Source organism: Hemibagrus wyckioides, linkage group LG07 (assembly GCF_019097595.1).
Source record: "Hemibagrus wyckioides isolate EC202008001 linkage group LG07, SWU_Hwy_1.0, whole genome shotgun sequence".
In the NCBI taxonomy this organism is placed as follows: Eukaryota; Metazoa; Chordata; class Actinopteri; order Siluriformes; family Bagridae; genus Hemibagrus; species Hemibagrus wyckioides.
In genome coordinates this window covers 31,691,722-31,709,900 of record NC_080716.1, presented here as the reverse complement: position 1 = coordinate 31,709,900, position 18,179 = coordinate 31,691,722, and the positions used below count along the sequence as shown (strand labels likewise).

At 38.8% G+C, this 18,179-nt stretch overlaps 1 long non-coding RNA gene across 1 annotated transcript in view; it reads right to left on the bottom strand.

The window, feature by feature from the left end:
* Window positions 1-967: 967 nt before the first annotated feature.
* LOC131356729 (uncharacterized) overlaps window positions 968-18,179 on the bottom strand; it is a 24,792-nt gene continuing 7,580 nt past the window's right edge. Inside the window, exons 2-4 of the long non-coding RNA XR_009205062.1 lie at window positions 7,293-7,498; window positions 1,416-1,651; window positions 968-1,316 (exon numbers count right to left, since the gene is read on the bottom strand). This is a non-coding gene — a long non-coding RNA (uncharacterized LOC131356729). The remainder of the gene's footprint in view (window positions 1,317-1,415; window positions 1,652-7,292; window positions 7,499-18,179) is intronic.

The following is an 18,179-nucleotide window of genomic DNA, read 5'->3' as shown; positions in this document are numbered from 1 at the left end:
ATCTTAATGTAGCCTAGAGGATCTTAACATAGCCTAGCGGATCTTAATGTAGCCTAGAGGATCTTAACATAGCCTAGCGATAGCCTAGCGGATCTTAATGTAGCCTAGAGGATCGTAACATAGCCTAGCGATAGCCTAGCGGATCTTAATGTAGCCTAGAAGATCGTAACATAGCCTAGCGATAGCCTAGCAGATCTTAATGTAGCCTAGAGGATCGTAACATAGCCTAGCGATAGCCTAGCGGATCTTAATGTAGCCTAGAGGATCTTAACATAGCCTAGCGATAGCCTAGCGGATCTTAATGTAGCCTAGAGGATCTTAACATAGCCTAGTGGATCTTAATGTAGCCTAGAGGATCTTAACATAGCCTAGCGATAGCCTAGCGGATCTTAATGTAGCCTAGAGGATCGTAACATAGCCTAGCGATAGCCTAGCGGATCTTAATGTAGCCTAGAGGATCTTAACATAGCCTAGCGGATCTTAATGTAGCCTAGAGGATCTTAACATAGCCTAGCGATAGCCTAGCAGATCTTAATGTAGCCTAGAGGATCTTAACATAGCCTAGCGATAGCCTAGCAGATCTTAATGTAGCCTAGAGGATCTTAACATAGCCTAGAGGATCTTAACATAGCCTAGCGGATCTTAATGTAGCCTAGAGGATCTTAACATAGCCTAGCGGATCTTAATGTAGCCTAGAGGATCTTAACATAGCCTAGCGATAGCCTAGCGGATCTTAATGTAGCCTAGAGGATCTTAACATAGCCTAGCGGGTCTTAATGTAGCCTAGAGGATCTTAACATAGCCTAGCGATAGCCTAGCGGATCTTAATGTAGCCTAGAGGATCTTAACATAGCTTAGCGATAGCCTAGCGGATCTTAATGTAGTCTAGAGGATCTTAACATAGCCTAGCGGATCTTAATGTAGCCTAGAGGATCTTAACATAGCCTAGCGATAGCCTAGAGGATCTTAATGTAGCCTAGAGGATCTTAACATAGCCTAGCGATAGCCTAGCGGATCTTAATGTAGCCTAGAGGATCTTAACATAGCCTAGCGGGTCTTAATGTAGCCTAGAGGATCTTAACATAGCCTAGTGGATCTTAATGTAGCCTAGAGGATCTTAACATAGCCTAGCGATAGCCTAGCGGATCTTAATGTAACCTAGAGGATCTTAACATAGCCTAGCGGATCTTAATGTAGCCTAGAGGATCTTAACATAGCCTAGCGATAGCCTAGCAGATCTTAATGTAGCCTAGAGCAGGGGTCCCCAACCACTGGACCGTGGATCGGTACTGGGCCGTTGACCATTTGGTACCAGGCTGCAAAGAAACAATAAACTTAGAATTTTATTTATAAAACTTAAAATTATATGTATTTATTTAAAAACATTGCCATTTCCGCCCGCGCTTCACTCCCACCTTTGACGCAGCCGCGGGTTTTTCCATACATCAGTAATGCCGAGTTCACACTGCAGGATTTTCAGTCGCCGACAGGTTTTGCGAAATTGCCGACAAATGCACAAAATCGGAGGCAAATTGGAGCTCGTGTACAAGGGAGACAATCGCGCAGTGTGAATGACCAAAGACGCCATCTGAGAGAATCAAAGTCCTGCAGTGTGAAAGGAGCTCTGACTGAAACATACCTCGGCGATGACCTACAGCCAATGAGAGAGCAAGATACAGGGCAGTGGTCAGTTTGGGGAGGAGTTATAGACCACAGTATCAGCAAACATGGCTTCAATTGGAGCATAATATTATAGTTTAATAGAGTTTATAGGTTTTTATCAGAAAATGTATTAAATATAGTTATATCAGAATAAAGAAGTTTACAATCGCATCAAATCAAAATAAAGCAGAAACATTTGCTTGACCAGTCGCATCAGCAGCAGGACACTTCAAAATTATTCATTGGTTCAATTCTGCAGAACGCACACTCCTTCTTCCTCTCACTGACCATTTGGCTCAGGAACTTTTTAACATTTACAGTCTCGCGTGAGGACTCTGATCTCAGGTGTGAGCTTGTGTTATTTGTGTTATTGGTACAAAAAAGGTTGGGGAACCCTGGCCTAGAGGATATTAACATAGCCTAGAATATCTTAATGTAGTCTAGAGGATATTAACATAGCCTAGCATATCTTAATGTAGTCTAGAGGATATTAACATAGCCTAGCATATCTTAATGTAGTCTAGAGGATATTAACATAGCCTAGAATATCTTAATGTAGTCTAGAGGATATTAACATAGCCTAGCATATCTTAATGTAGTCTAGAGGATATTAACATAGCCTAGCATATCTTAATGTAGTCTAGAGGATCTTAATGTAGTCTAGAGGATCTTAATGTAGTCTAGAGGATATTAATGTAGCCTAGCAGATCTTAATGTAGTCTAGAGGATCTTAATGTAGCCTAGCAGATCTTAATGTAGTCTAGAGGATATTAATGTAGCCTAGCAGATCTTAATGTAGTCTAGAGGATCTTAATGTAGCCTAGCATATCTTAATGTAGTCTAGAGGATCTTAATGTAGCCTAGCAGATCTTAATGTAGTCTAGAGGATCTTAATGTAGCCTAGCATATCTTAATGTAGTCTAGAGGATCTTAATGTAGCCTAGAATATCTTAATGTAGTCTAGAGGATCTTAATGTAGCCTAGCATATCTTAATGTAGTCTAGAGGATCTTAATGTAGCCTAGCAGATCTTAATGTAGTCTAGAGGATATTAATGTAGCCTAGCAGATCTTAATGTAGTCTAGAGGATATTAACATAGCCTAGCATATCTTAATGTAGTCTAGAGGATCTTAATGTAGCCTAGCAGATCTTAATGTAGTCTAGAGGATATTAACATAGCCTAGCATATCTTAATGTAGTCTAGAGGATCTTAATGTAGCCTAGCATATCTTAATGTAGCCTAGCATATCTTAATGTAGTCTAGAGGATCTTAATGTAGCCTAGCAGATCTTAATGTAGTCTAGAGGATCTTAATGTAGCCTAGCAGATCTTAATGTAGTCTAGAGGATATTAATGTAGCCTAGCAGATCTTAATATAGTCTAGAGGATCTTAATGTAGCCTAGCAGATCTTAATGTAGTCTAGAGGATATTAACATAGCCTAGCATATCTTAATGTAGTCTAGAGGATCTTAATGTAGCCTAGCATATCTTAATGTAGCCTAGCATATCTTAATGTAGTCTAGAGGATCTTAATGTAGCCTAGCAGATCTTAATGTAGTCTAGAGGATATTAACATAGCCTAGCATATCTTAATGTAGTCTAGAGGATCTTAATGTAGCCTAGCAGATCTTAATGTAGTCTAGAGGATATTAACATAGCCTAGCATATCTTAATGTAGTCTAGAGGATATTAATGTAGTCTAGAGGATCTTAATGTAGCCTAGCATATCTTAATGTAGTCTAGAGGATCTTAATGTAGCCTAGCAGATCTTAATGTAGTCTAGAGGATATTAATGTAGCCTAGCATATCTTAATGTAGTCTAGAGGATCTTAATGTAGCCTAGCATATCTTAATGTAGCCTAGCATATCTTAATGTAGTCTAGAGGATCTTAATGTAGCCTAGCATATCTTAATGTAGTCTAGAGGATATTAACATAGCCTAGCATATCTTAATGTAGTCTAGAGGATATTAACATAGCCTAGCAGATCTTAATGTAGTCTAGAGGATATTAACATAGCCTAGCATATCTTAATGTAGTCTAGAGGATATTAATGTAGTCTAGAGGATCTTAATGTAGCCTAGCATATCTTAATGTAGTCTAGAGGATCTTAATGTAGCCTAGCAGATCTTAATGTAGTCTAGAGGATATTAATGTAGCCTAGCATATCTTAATGTAGTCTAGAGGATCTTAATGTAGCCTAGCATATCTTAATGTAGCCTAGCATATCTTAATGTAGTCTAGAGGATCTTAATGTAGCCTAGCAGATCTTAATGTAGTCTAGAGGATATTAACATAGCCTAGCAGATCTTAATGTAGTCTAGAGGATATTAACATAGCCTAGCATATCTTAATGTAGTCTAGAGGATCTTAATGTAGCCTAGCAGATCTTAATGTAGTCTAGAGGATATTAACATAGCCTAGCAGATCTTAATGTAGTCTAGAGGATCTTAATGTAGCCTAGCAGATCTTAATGTAGTCTAGAGGATATTAATGTAGCCTAGCATATCTTAATGTAGTCTAGAGGATCTTAATGTAGCCTAGCATATCTTAATGTAGCCTAGCATATCTTAATGTAGTCTAGAGGATCTTAATGTAGCCTAGCATATCTTAATGTAGTCTAGAGGATCTTAATGTAGCCTAGCAGATCTTAATGTAGTCTAGAGGATCTTAATGTAGCCTAGCAGATCTTAATGTAGTCTAGAGAATATTAACATAGCCTAGCAGATCTTAATGTAGTCTAGAGGATCTTAATGTAGCCTAGCAGATCTTAATGTAGTCTAGAGGATCTTAATGTAGCCTAGCAGATCTTAATGTAGTCTAGAGGATCTTAATGTAGCCTAGCAGATCTTAATGTAGTCTAGAGGATCTTAATGTAGCCTAGCAGATCTTAATGTAGTCTAGAGGATCTTAATATAGCCTAGCATATCTTAATGTAGTCTAGAGGATCTTAATATAGCCTAGAGAATCTTATCATAGACTAGTGGATCTTAATGTAGCCTAGAGAATATTAACATAGCCTAGGGAATATTAACATAGCCTAGAGAATCTTAAGGTAGCCTAGTGGATCTTAATGTAGCCTAGAGAATATTAACATAGCCTAGAGAATATTAACATAGCCTAGAGAATCTTAAGGTAGCCTAGTGGATCTTAATGTAGCCTAGAGAATATTAACATAGCCTAGAGAATATTAACATAGCCTAGAGAATCTTAAGGTAGCCTAGTGGATCTTAATGTAGCCTAGAGAATATTAACATAGCCTAGGGAATATTAACATAGCCTAGAGAATCTTAAGGTAGCCTAGTGGATCTTAATGTAGCCTAGAGAATATTAACATAGCCTAGAGAATATTAACATAGCCTAGAGAATATTAACATAGCCTAGAGAATCTTAAGGTAGCCTAGTGGATCTTAATGTAGTCTAGAGGATCTTAATGTATCCTAGAGGATCTTAATGTAGCCTAGAGAATCTTAACATAGCCTAGCAGATCTTAATGTAGTCTAGAGGATCTTAACGCAGCCTAGAGAATATTACCATAGCCTAGAGAATATTAACATAGCCTAGAGAATCTTAATATAGCCTAGCGGATCATAATGTAGTCTAGAGGATCTTAATGTAGCCTAGAAGATCTTAACGTAGTCTAGAAGATCTTAACGTAGTCTAGAAGATCTTAATGTAGTCTAGAATATCTTAACATAGCCTAGCAGATCTTAATGTAGCCTAGAGGATCTTTACATAGCCTAGACGACCTTAACGTAGCCTAGCGGATCTTAATGTAGCCTAGCGGATCTTAATGTAGTCTAGAAATCTTAATGTAGCCTAGAGGATCGTAACATAGCCTAGAGAATCTTAATGTAGCCTAGCGGATCTTAAAGTAGTCTAAAGGATCTTAACATAGCCTAGCGGCTCTTAACGTAGCCTAGTGGAGCTTAATGTAGCGTAGAGGATCTTAACACAGCCTAGCGGATCCTAAATGTAGCCTAGCAGATATTAACACAGGCTAGCAGATCTTAATGGTATCTTAATGCAGCCTAGCGGATCTTAATGCAGCCTAGCAGATCTTAATGTGGCCTAGTAGATCATAATTATAGCCTAGCGAATCTTAACATAGCCTATGGGATCCCAAACTTAGCCTAGCCTAATGTATCGTATCAAATGCTACTGTATCGTAGAATATTTTATCGTCTCAAATCTTAATTTCATATCATGTCATGTAGAACCTTAACATAGCAAACGATCCAATACTGCTTTATTATATTATTTGGATCATTATACACCAATTTACATGAGCGTTGTGTCACTCTTTCATACCAAATTAAATCCTATCCTTTTGTACCATACTGAATCTCATCTTAGCTAATAAAATCTTATAGAACATATCCAATAAACTCATAACTTAACGTAGTGTATATTATCATATTGAATCTTTATGTATTGTATCGAATCTTAACGTTTCTAACAAAACCATAATGTGTCGTATTTTATCATATTGTACCTTATCCAATTGTATTGTATCATATGGAATTTTATTTTAGCCAATAAAATCGTAACGTATCATATCGTGTCTTATATTATCATATAGAAACTTGGTGTATTGTATCGTGTCTTAGCATAAGATATCACACCATATCGTGTCTTATTCTACAGTGTTGTTGTGTTGTGTATCAGAGTGTGTCTTTTATGGTGTTGTAGTTACGTTTCACTGTGTCTCATTTGTTTGTGTCATCATGATCTTATGGTATTGTGTTGTTAGCGCATGGTATCACATTGCAATGTATCTTACTGTATTGTATCGCCTGTATTTATATATATATATATAAAATATCAGATTCTAAAGTGTTGATAAAATACTATTGAGCTGTTTATGATATGGTATCGTTGTGTAGTGTACAGTTTGGATTGCATGGTGTTGTTTTGTCACCTGACTATAAATTTAACCTCACCTCAGGTTTGTGTTGTTGTTGTTTACTGCAGAGATTCAAGACAGCAGAGTTGCCAAAACTGTATATTCTGTTCAAGCTACACAATCTGCATTGCCTTGTGTTTTATAACAATTTTGTTTAGATCGAAGAAATCCTGTTCCAGCAGTTTATTCAGGAATGTTTTGTTTTTCTTGTACAGCAACGAAGGCAAGAACAATCTGAATTTTCGTCGAATTTAGCAAATATTTTATAACAGATTTGATCAGGTGCTTTGTACTGATTAAGCACAAGTTTTGCACAAGATTAAGCACCATTTCACACACACACACACACACACACACACAAACAATCTCCAAAAAATAACAAAAAGGTAAGGTAATAAACGGAATAAATAAAAGGCAAAGAAAACTCCATCTGGGAGAAGAATGGGGAGAGACGGAGCGTTTGCGAGCCACAATGCGAAGTGAGCAGCAATAAAGCGTGAGACCTGCGGATGAACCCGAGTTTGCATTTTACAACGCCGAAGCCAGTTGTGCCCAAATTCAGCCTTTATCTAAACGGGGGGCAAAAGTGCAGCCGTGTTTCGTGATCGTTTGTATAATTACGCAATAAACTGACAGCTGAGGAGAGAAAGATGGCTGACATTTTCAGTGTAGTACAAACGTTTGGATGTGTGAAAACATCTGGCTTTAACACACACACACTCACATGATGGACCTGACCTGCTCTTGTCCTGCAGAGTCAGTGGTTCTGATTGGTTTAAAAGGTCGGTATTATCACAACACTCAGGTTCTTATCAGCTGAGCAGAGGAGCAGAAAGATCTACACACACTTCCTGCCAGAGATCCACTGCTCCATCCATCATCGTTCAGGCACGAAGTGACAGCAGAGAGGTCTTCATTCTCCACACGGGTCTAACACACACACACACACACACACACACAACAAAGGGACAGAGCAAATGGGGACAGGATCAGGGGTGAAGTCGGCGTGATTTGATATTAACTTCTCACAATCATCACCAAAATTTAGCACACAACTCATTCTTATTCGGCTCTCCTTCCATCATATCAACACCTCCTTCCAAAAAAACTTAATCTGTCCCTCTGGACAAGCTGTTGCTATAGAAACGATAATGTATTAAACCACTAGTATTAATAGAAACCTGCACTACAGTCAGAGCTGCTGTTATAGAGAATTAATCAACACCTCCCGACCAATCAGAGACCAGAACTGCTGGAGAATGCTGGTGTTTGAAGAATCTTAATGTTTGATGGGGAATGATGATGTTTTAAGGTGTTTGGTGGACACTGGTGGTGGTTGATGGGGAATGATGGTGTTTTAAGCTGTTTGGTGGACACTGGTGGTGTTTGATGGGGAATGATGGTGTTTTAAGCTGTTTGGTGGACAGTGGTGCTGTTTGATGGGGAATGATGGTGTTTTAAGCTGTTTGGTGGACAGTGGTGCTGTTTGATGGGGAATGATGGTGTTTTAAGCTGTTTGGTGGACAGTGGTGCTGTTTGATGGGGAATGATGGTGTTTTAAGCTGTTTGGTGGACAGTGGTGCTGTTTGATGGGGAATGATGGTGTTTTAAGCTGTTTGGTGGACAGTGGTGCTGTTTGATGGGGAATGATGGTGTTTTAAGCTGTTTGGTGGACACTGGTGGTGGTTGATGGGGAATGATAATGTTTTAAGCTGTTTGGTGGACAGTGGTGCTGTTTGATGGGGAATGATGGTGTTTTAAGCTGTTTGGTGGACAGTGGTGCTGTTTGATGGGGAATGATGGTGTTTTAAGCTGTTTGGTGGACAGTGGTGCTGTTTGATGGGGAATGATGGTGTTTTAAGCTGTTTGGTGGACAGTGGTGCTGTTTGATGGGGAATGATGGTGTTTTAAGGTGTTTAGTGGACAGTGGTGGTGTTTCTTGGTTTCAGATTTCATTATCATGAAAAATCACGATTACTCCCTTGTGCCTCAGAGATGGAGAACGTTGGTGTTTCATGATGTTTTGTGTAGTAATTTGGTGTTTAATGGAAAATGTTGGTGTTTGATGGAGAAGAATGGTGTATAATAGTAAATGCTGGTGTTTTGTGGTGTTTGGTGGGAATTTTGAGGCTTAAAGGAAAATGTTGGTGTTTAATGGAGAATGATGGTCTTTAATGGAGGTTGCTGGTGTGTCCTGGTGTTTTAAGGGTGTTTGGTGGGGAATGTTAATATTCAGTGGAGAATCCTGGTGTTTGGTGGGGAATGATGGTGTTTCATGCTGTTTGGTGGTGTTTAGGGTGGAAGGTTGGTGTTTAATAGAAAATGTTGGTATTTGATTGTGTTCGGCTAGGAAGGTTGTTTTTTAATGGAAAGTGTTAAAGTTTTATGAAGAATGCTGGTGTTTAATGGAGAACTTTGGTCTAAGATGAAAAATGTTGGTGTTTAGTAAAACTTTCAGAAACCTAATGACCTGAGATATTGTTCTCTGTTGGTATCATCATTGATTTCTGGCTTATTCTTCAGTGACACACTTGCCATCTTGACCAGAAGAAGCTCATCTCGCGCTCTACCTCTCAGCATGAAGGTGGAATGTGAAAGCTAATGGAGAAGGAAATGGAAGACGCTAATGAAAAGATGAAGGAAGAAGACACCTTCAGCCGACGAGTGATGGACAGACAATGAGGATCTTTCATGCACAGAGGAAACTCTCCCTCCTCCCTGCTTCCCACGACTTCCTAACCGAGCGCTCAACCAGATCCATCACCCATCCCTCTGTTCCCGCCCCCGGGTTCCATGTGTGTGTGTGTGTGTGTCTTGCACTGATTAACCAGGTCCCGTTGCCCCTGGCGATGATGGTCCACACTTTAAATCCCTTGGAGAGACCTCAGCTCTTCCTCCTTTGTCTTAAATGCCACAATGGTGGGATTGACATGGGGCTCATTCTCATGCGCCTGCAAAAGTGACAGCTGAATTAAAGGACACCCAGTTTTTCGTCTTCATCTGGATGGAGCCCTTTAGGAGAATATTAAAGGGAATGAGACCCTGCTTTCTTCCTGACCTGACCATGCTCCGTGGAGAGAGAAGCCCCAGGGTGGTGTTAATGACTGATCCACATGGCCTTCTGAGTGGCGATTTGGCAAAAAATAGAACACCAGGACACCTTCACACAAGCATGTAATCATCCTTTATCTTCCTGGAGGAAAAATGACTTGTTATGTGGCTCAGAATATTTGAAAACTCATGGAAATGCACGGATATTAGCTGCTATTAAAAACACCAGACGTATTTTTTTCCCCATTTTTTTGGGGTCATGAACTCAAACTTTTGAACCTCAATGTAAATTCCACTGAGTTGCTGCTGATGTGGTCATTTAACTCCTTCTGACCATCGGAACAGAGATTTTTTATCTAAAAGTCTCACATAACTCAAATCTTACGAAAAGTGAGAAGATTAAAGTCCCACCACTCACTCAGATTCATACAAATTCATTACTGACTGAAATAAAACACTACTGAAGCCAAAGGTTTATCTTCTAGAATGTTCTCCCTGATTCACACAGATGAATTAACTGAACATTTTAAAGCTAAACAACAGCACGATGGTGTTTATACAGCATGTTGGTGTTTATTTAAAAAACTCCTGATGTGTTTGGTGAAGAATGTTTGCAGTAAATGTTGACATCGTGTATGCGTGATGGACAGATTAATGGTGTTTGATGGGGATTAATGGTATTTTTATGGAGAATTGTTGGTGTTCGGTGGAGAAAGGTAATGCTGAGGAATGTTGGTGTTTAATAGACACAGCTGGTGTTTTGATGGGGTTTGTTGGTGTTTGATAGACAGGGTTGGTGACTGAAAGAGAAAGTTAATGTTGGTGAATGTTGATGTTTAATAGACAGGTTTTGTGGTGGATGGTGAAAGATTGTGTTGGTGTTTGATGGAAATGGGGTTTGATAGTAAATGTTGGTGTTTGATAAAAATAAGTTGTGTCTGATAGACAGGGTTGGTGTTGGATAGAGAAAAGAAATGTTGGTGAATGTTGGTGTTAGATAGACAGGGTTAGTGTTGGATGGTGAATGTTGGGGTTAGATAGACAGGGTTAGTGTTGGATGGTGAATGTTGGTGTTAGATAGACAGGGTTAGTGTTGGATGATGAATGTTGGTGTTAGATAGACAGGGTTAGTGTTGGATGGTGAATGTTGGGGTTAGATAGACAGGGTTAGTGTTGGATGGTGAATGTTGGGGTTAGATAGACAGGGTTAGTGTTGGATGATGAATGTTGGTGTTAGATAGACAGGGTTAGTGTTGGATGGTGAATGTTGGTGTTAGATAGACAGGGTTAGTGTTGGATGGTGAATGTTGGTGTTAGATAGACAGGGTTAGTGTTGGATGGTGAATGTTGGTGTTAGATAGACAGGGTTAGTGTTGGATGGTGAATGTTGGTGTTAGATAGACAGGGTTAGTGTTGGATGATGAATGTTGGTGTTAGATAGACAGGGTTAGTGTTGGATGGTGAATGTTGGTGTTAGATAGACAGGGTTAGTGTTGGATGATGAATGTTGGTGTTAGATAGACAGGGTTAGTGTTGGATGGTGAATGTTGGTGTTAGATAGACAGGGTTAGTGTTGGATGATGAATGTTGGTGTTAGATAGACAGGGTTAGTGTTGGATGATGAATGTTGGTGTTAGATAGACAGGGTTAGTGTTGGATGGTGAATGTTGGTGTTAGATAGACAGGGTTAGTGTTGGATGGTGAATGTTGGTGTTTGATAGAGAAAGGTAATGTTGGTGTATGATAGACAGGGTTAGTGTTGGATGGTGAATGTTGGTGTTTGATAGACAGGGTTGGTGTTGGATGGTGAAGGTTGGTGTTTAATACGCAGGGTTGGTGTTGGATAGAAAAAGATAATGTTGGTGTTTGATAGAAATGGTGTTAGATAGTGAACGTTGGTGTTTATTAGACAGGGTTGGTGTTGGATGGTAAATGTTGGTGTTTGATAAAGGTAATGTTTGTGAATGTTTTTGTTTGATAGACAGGGTTGGTGTTGGATGGAGGAAGGTAATTTTGGTGTTTAATAGACAGGGTTGGTGTTGGATGGTGAATGTTGGTGATTGATAAAGGTAATGTTTGTAAATATTGTTGTTTAATAGAAAGGGTTGGTGTTTGATGGAGAAAGATAATGTTGGTGTTTGATAAAGGTAATGTTTGTGAATATTGGTGTTTAATAGAAAGGGTTGGTGATTGACAGAAAAAGGTAATTTTGGTGTTTAATAGACAGGGTTGGTGTTGGATGGTGAATGGTGGTGTTTGATAAAGGTAATGTTTGTGAATGTTGGTGTTTGATGGAAACATTGTTTGACGGTGAGTGTTTGGTGTTTAATAGACAAATTTGGTGTTGGATAGTGTGAATAGTTTTGAGTATTTCTGAGAAACTTGACTTTTGACAGTAGCTGGTGGTGAAGGTTGGTGTTTAATAGTAAATATTGGTGTTTGATGATGTTTTCAGACTTAGTAGGGAGAAAAATTACTAGGGATAATTTTAGAGAATTGTGATGTCGATAGTGATTGGCGGTGGATTTTGGTGTTTGATAGTGAATGGTGGTGTTTAATATTGATGGTGAATTTTGGTGTATGATAGACAGGGTTGGTGTTGGATGGAGAAAGGTAATGTTGGTGAATATTGGAGTGTGATGGAAATGATAGCTGATGGTGGGTGTTGGTGTTTGATAGACAAAGCTGGTGTTTGATGGGGAATAAATATGCATGATTTCAGAGAATCCTGATGTGTGATAGTGGTTGGTGGTGAATGTTGGTGTTTTTAATGGTGAATGTTGGTGTTTTATGGAGAATGTTTGTGGTGAATGTTGGTGTTTTATGGAGAATGTTTGTGGTGAATGTTGGTGTTTTATGGAGAATGTTTGTGGTGAATGTTGGTGTTTTATGGAGAATGTTTGTGGTGAATGTTGGTGTTTTATGGAGAATGTTTGTGGTGAATGTTGGTGTTTTATGGAGAATGTTTGTGGTGAATGTTGGTGTTTTATGGAGAATGTTTGTGGTGAATGTTGGTGTTTTATGGAGAATGTTTGTGGTGAATGTTGGTGTTTTATGGAGAATGTTTGTGGTGAATGTTGGTGTTTTATGGAGAATGTTGGTGGTGAATGTTGGTGTTTTATGGAGAATGTTGGTGGTGAATGTTGGTGTTTTATGGAGAATGTTGGTGGTGAATGTTGGTGTTTTATGGAGAATGTTGGTGGTGAATGTTGGTGTTTTATGGAGAATGTTTGTGGTGAATGTTGGTGTTTTATGGAGAATGTTTGTGGTGAATGTTGGTGTTTTATGGAGAATGTTGGTGGTGAATGTTGGTGTTTTATGGAGAATGTTTGTGGTGAATGTTGGTGTTTTATGGAGAATGTTTGTGGTGAATGTTGGTGTTTTATGGTGAATGTTTGTGGTGAATGTTGGTGTTTTATGGAGAATGTTTGTGGTGAATGTTGGTGTTTTATGGAGAATGTTTGTGGTGAATGTTGGTGTTTTATGGTGAATGTTTGTGGTGAATGTTGGTGTTTTATGGAGAATGTTTGTGGTGAATGTTGGTGTTTTATGGTGAATGTTTGTGGTGAATGTTGGTGTTTTATGGAGAATGTTTGTGGTGAATGTTGGTGTTTTATGGAGAATGTTTGTGGTGAATGTTGGTGTTTTATGGAGAATGTTTGTGGTGAATGTTGGTGTTTTATGGAGAATGTTTGTGGTGAATGTTGGTGTTTTATGGAGAATGTTTGTGGTGAATGTTGGTGTTTTATGGAGAATGTTTGTGGTGAATGTTGGTGTTTTATGGAGAATGTTTGTGGTGAATGTTGGTGTTTTATGGAGAATGTTTGTGGTGAATGTTGGTGTTTTATGGAGAATGTTTGTGGTGAATGTTGGTGTTTTATGGAGAATGTTTGTGGTGAATGTTGGTGTTTTATGGAGAATGTTTGTGGTGAATGTTGGTGTTTTATGGAGAATGTTTGTGGTGAATGTTGGTGTTTTATGGAGAATGTTTGTGGTGAATGTTGGTGTTTTATGGAGAATGTTTGTGGTGAATGTTGGTGTTTTATGGAGAATGTTTGTGGTGAATGTTGGTGTTTTATGGTGAATGTTTTATTTTATGGAGTTTTTTTGGTGATTGTTAGTGTTGACAGAGAATTTAAATGTTTGATAAATGCCTGTATTTATTGTTGTTTGATAGTGAAAGTTAGTGTTTAATGGTGAATGTTGTCAGTATTGACCTGTTTTCTTTGGCAGCTTTATCCTTTTTTTTCCAGATTACACTTTGCAATTCTGCTGATTTTCAGGAACTGAGAAAGTGTGTGTGTTTTACATGAGGTTTATCTAAGGACTGCTGATCTCCAGGACCCCCACAGCTCTCTCTCTCTCTCTCTCTCTCTCTCTGGTAAATATTTGTCCTTCCTCTTATCTGGAGAAGAACCACATGCACAGCATCTGTTGGGTCTTAAAGAACATCAGTTAAACCACACAGATACATCATGCAGCCTTCAACGTTATCCTGAAGATCTGTCTGAAGCTAAGATGTACTGACCTCCTGTTTTATTTTAGATTTAAGTGCAGATCTCATCAGTAGGATTTATTTAATGTTTGGAGGTGTTAGAGATGTTGATTAGGTTCAGAAAGGAGCTGAATGTTCACTATTCAGTCACTTTACAACTAAATATCTGGAGCTGAATGGAAGCTGATTCAAATGACTGTGTTTTAGTTATTTGTTGTTTTTCTTTTTTTGTTTTTGTTTTTTAACATTTTTCCCAGTACACCAGTGATCCAGTCTGCTGGTGGAACGGAACTGGAATAATGGGAGATTTTCAGTGAATGATGAAATGAATGATGTTGTGTCTGTGAGTCTGATCTAAAACGAGTCTGTTGTCTTTCAGTGTGTTTTAGACGTGTGTCTGTTCCCTCTGTTGAACCTTACACACAATTCTACTGGTTGAAGATGAAATCTGAGCTGCTTTTTAAATAATCAAGCACTTGGAGAACATCTCAGAGAGCAGAAATGGATCTGATATCAACATTTACTCTGAAGGTACAAACATTTGTGTGGACTTCTGAAACTCTTAAACAAACTCTTAAACAAATTCATCTCAGCTTTATATTAACCTCCACTGTGGAGTGGAACATGACAAAGACACTAAATCATCAACATGGACATGATAAAAACAGGAAGGGTGTAGAGGGTATAGACTCTTTGCTTGTTCATGTCAGACTCAGGATCAGATTCTAATCAGTTCCAGCCTCAGAAATCTGATCCCAGATCAGCTGGACTCATCTGTTTCCAGTTATGTTTCATATGTTTGAGGAAAAAAACGGTAAATTTCACACTAAGACTTTGTGAATAATGTTAGGAGCTTTAACACATTTATAAAGAGGTGAGTGAAGCTACAAAAACAACTACAGCTGAGCTTCTATTCCTGTTTTCTCCCTCTCTCTATCTTTCTTGTTTTCTCCCCTGCATGTTTTCTATCATCTTTTCTCTCTCTCTCTTTCTATGTATGTGTGTGTGTGTGTGTGTGTTTTATCTCTTGTCTCTCTTTTCCAGCTCCCCCCCTGCTCTCTTTCTCACTCAGTAGGAACATGGAGTCCTGGTCTAGGTCCTGGTCACCGTGGCCTTGAACATACTGCGCTAGTTTATGGTGCACACACACACACACACACACACACACACACCCCTCCCCATGACTACCCCTGGGCCTTGGCAGCCTGGTGCATCAGTGACCTTGAGTCCGAGTGTGTGAGAGGCTGAACAAAAACAAAAGAAATAGAAAAAAAAATGTTTGGTCTCTAAAAGTCAAGGCAATAAAAACTCTCTCTCTCTCTCTCTCTCTCCCTCTCTCTCTCTCTGTGTGTGTGAGAACAGAGTGTCCATCAGGTCAGGTCAGTGTTTTCACCAACCCCTGAACACACATCAATGATTATGTATGCTTCAGTTTGTTCCTCGTCTCATCATCCCCCTTAATGTAGATTATTAAATTCTCCAGATTTTTATTAGCAGGTTGTGTGTGTGTGTGTGTGTGTGTTAAATGATTAGTATTTAATTCCTATTCAAGCTTTGAGCACTTACTTATTTTATTTATCTTGTGCATTGTGTGCTACTTCACGTGTTCTATTCTCTGCTTATGTGAATAAAATAAACTCGATGCGAGGAACATTGCAATTTTCCTCCAATGGACCATCGTTTCCTCACACGAACACTTTATCTACCTCACAAACCACTTCATTCAAGTCGGAAACGTCCCAGTTCACCCCAAGATATCGGTTAGAGATTGTTGCCATGGTAACGTGGCTACTCAGGACACCATGTTGTCTTGTTTGAATAAAAAACAAGTCTACACACAATTCCTGTAGCTGGGGAAACGTAAATACTGGCCCATTAGGGTTGTTGCCATGGTAACGCGTTTGACGCTGTTATGGAGATTCTGAGAGAGTAACGTCAGGAAAACCGTTACAGGTGTGTAATAACACACGAGCCTGCTAGGTTCGTTAAAAGTCGCCATAGTAACCGAGCGAGGCTTAAGAGTCTTGAAGGTTTCCTTCAAAGAACAAAACAGATTTAAATTAGCCAGGTGTGTTGAAATAATCCCTGCTTATCGAAATTAGCCGCTAAAGACGCTTAGCCGCTGTAACCTGTTGTCAGCGCGTCGACGTGAGGCGGAAAAAAAAAAGATGTTAATAAAGTCAGCAGTAAAACACTGTGTTCTTCCATCAGAGAGAAGTAATCAACCACGACACAGGAGACTCCTTACAGAACAAATTCACACAGGTTTTTTTACATTCTTTTTATTAGCTTAGCCTTACACGTCCACATGGATTAGCCGTCGCTATGGAAACGGTACCGTATTTAATATAAACCACTGAAGGTGGTTCATTAAACAGAAACACGATGCTGGATGAACCCGTCTGGACTAATGTGAGCAGGAATAAGTGTGAGTGTGTGTGTGTGTGTTAATGGGTACAGTTTGTGCTCTCCTGTCCTGCAGTCAGTGAAATGCAGGAGTTTTTGTTGGCTGCAGTTTGTGTTCTTGTGAGATATAGCTCACATAACTCCTCTTTCTGTGTGTGTGTGTGTGTGTGTGTGTGTGAGGGATGGTGTACAAGATGTTCTTCTGCACAAAAATACAAAACCAGGAGTTACTTTACATAACCGCTGTTTTTAGATCAACACTGGAACGTTATAGCGGCGGCCATCTTGGACAGATCATCTGACTCTGCCCACTGAGACGAGAGCAATGCGGAGAAAAATAAAAAGCTGCACTCGGTAAAAAATACTGTTTCTTAAACTTTTATTCTCTAGAAATTCAATTTTGTAGCTTGAAGGTGAGCCAACTGCAGCTTCGGTACAAAATAAAAAAAATAAAATAAAATACAAGATTTTATATTTAAGGTCATTGTGTAAGTTTGATTTTTTTTCCCCCCAAACTTTTCTTTTTAAAAACAAAAGCAAGTTCTGTAACAATTCCACGCTGGAAAGCAAATTCTCATTTTTTTCTTTTCCACAAAATATTTAAATGAACACACAAAGAAGTGGGAAGTCAATTCGGAGAGTTGCAGTTGCCATGGCGCCCTGCAGCCGTTCATCCCTCAAGTCCCTAATGTATCTTTAATGAACGCTTTCAAGTCACTGCTGATTGATGATGCTGAATGACACCTTTCTGTTTCTGACACCAAAATATCTGGAACCTGGAGGATTTAATCCTCAAATATATATATATATATTAAAATTATTATTACTTATTATTTGTTTTTATTTTAGATTTAAGCTAAAGGCTTAAATAATGTTTTCATGAAACAAAAATGCAAGTCAAAATAGAAAAAAAAACATGAATTTCCTTTCTTTCTTTTTTCAAGCAATGTGAAATCTTTTTGTTCATTTATTTTTTTATTTATTATTTATTTTAATATTTAACATATTTATTTTTATCTTTTATCTTTTATTTGTTTTTATTATTTATTTATTTATTTATTTATTTATTTATATTCATTATATAATATAATATTTTAATAACAATCAGAAAATATAATCTTAATTTTATTACAATTTTTGAATAGAAATTTTTGTGTTTTTTGTGTTTTATTCTGTGTTTTAAACACTGATTATGTTATGTTTTTTTAATATTCCCTCCTAATGAAGCGGTTTTACCCGAATGTCACGTCAGCATCACGTCTCCTCCTCTACCTCACTCCGATCCCATAATTCTGATCACTGTACACTGTTAAACCTCCGCCCTCGGGAAAAACGACAAAAGTGGCGGCGCAGGAAGTGGGTGAGCAGCTGTAGAGTGCGGCTGCTAAACGCGTTTCAGAGGCAAACAAAGCAACATTAGCCGATGTAAAAACGGCCGTGAAGAGCAGCCGACCTCCCGATAGGTGATCAATACACACAAAGGCGGAAGGTCGCTGACCTCTGGCCCCTGACCCGAGCAGTGGGCGTAGCAGAGGCTCTTTTGTGAAATCAGCTTCAGCGATTCAGCTGTGTTACAACCTCGAACCCGCCGTGTCGCCTCTTTCACCAACAGAGCCGTTAATCTCTATAACACGCCTCAATACTACATTTATAACACGG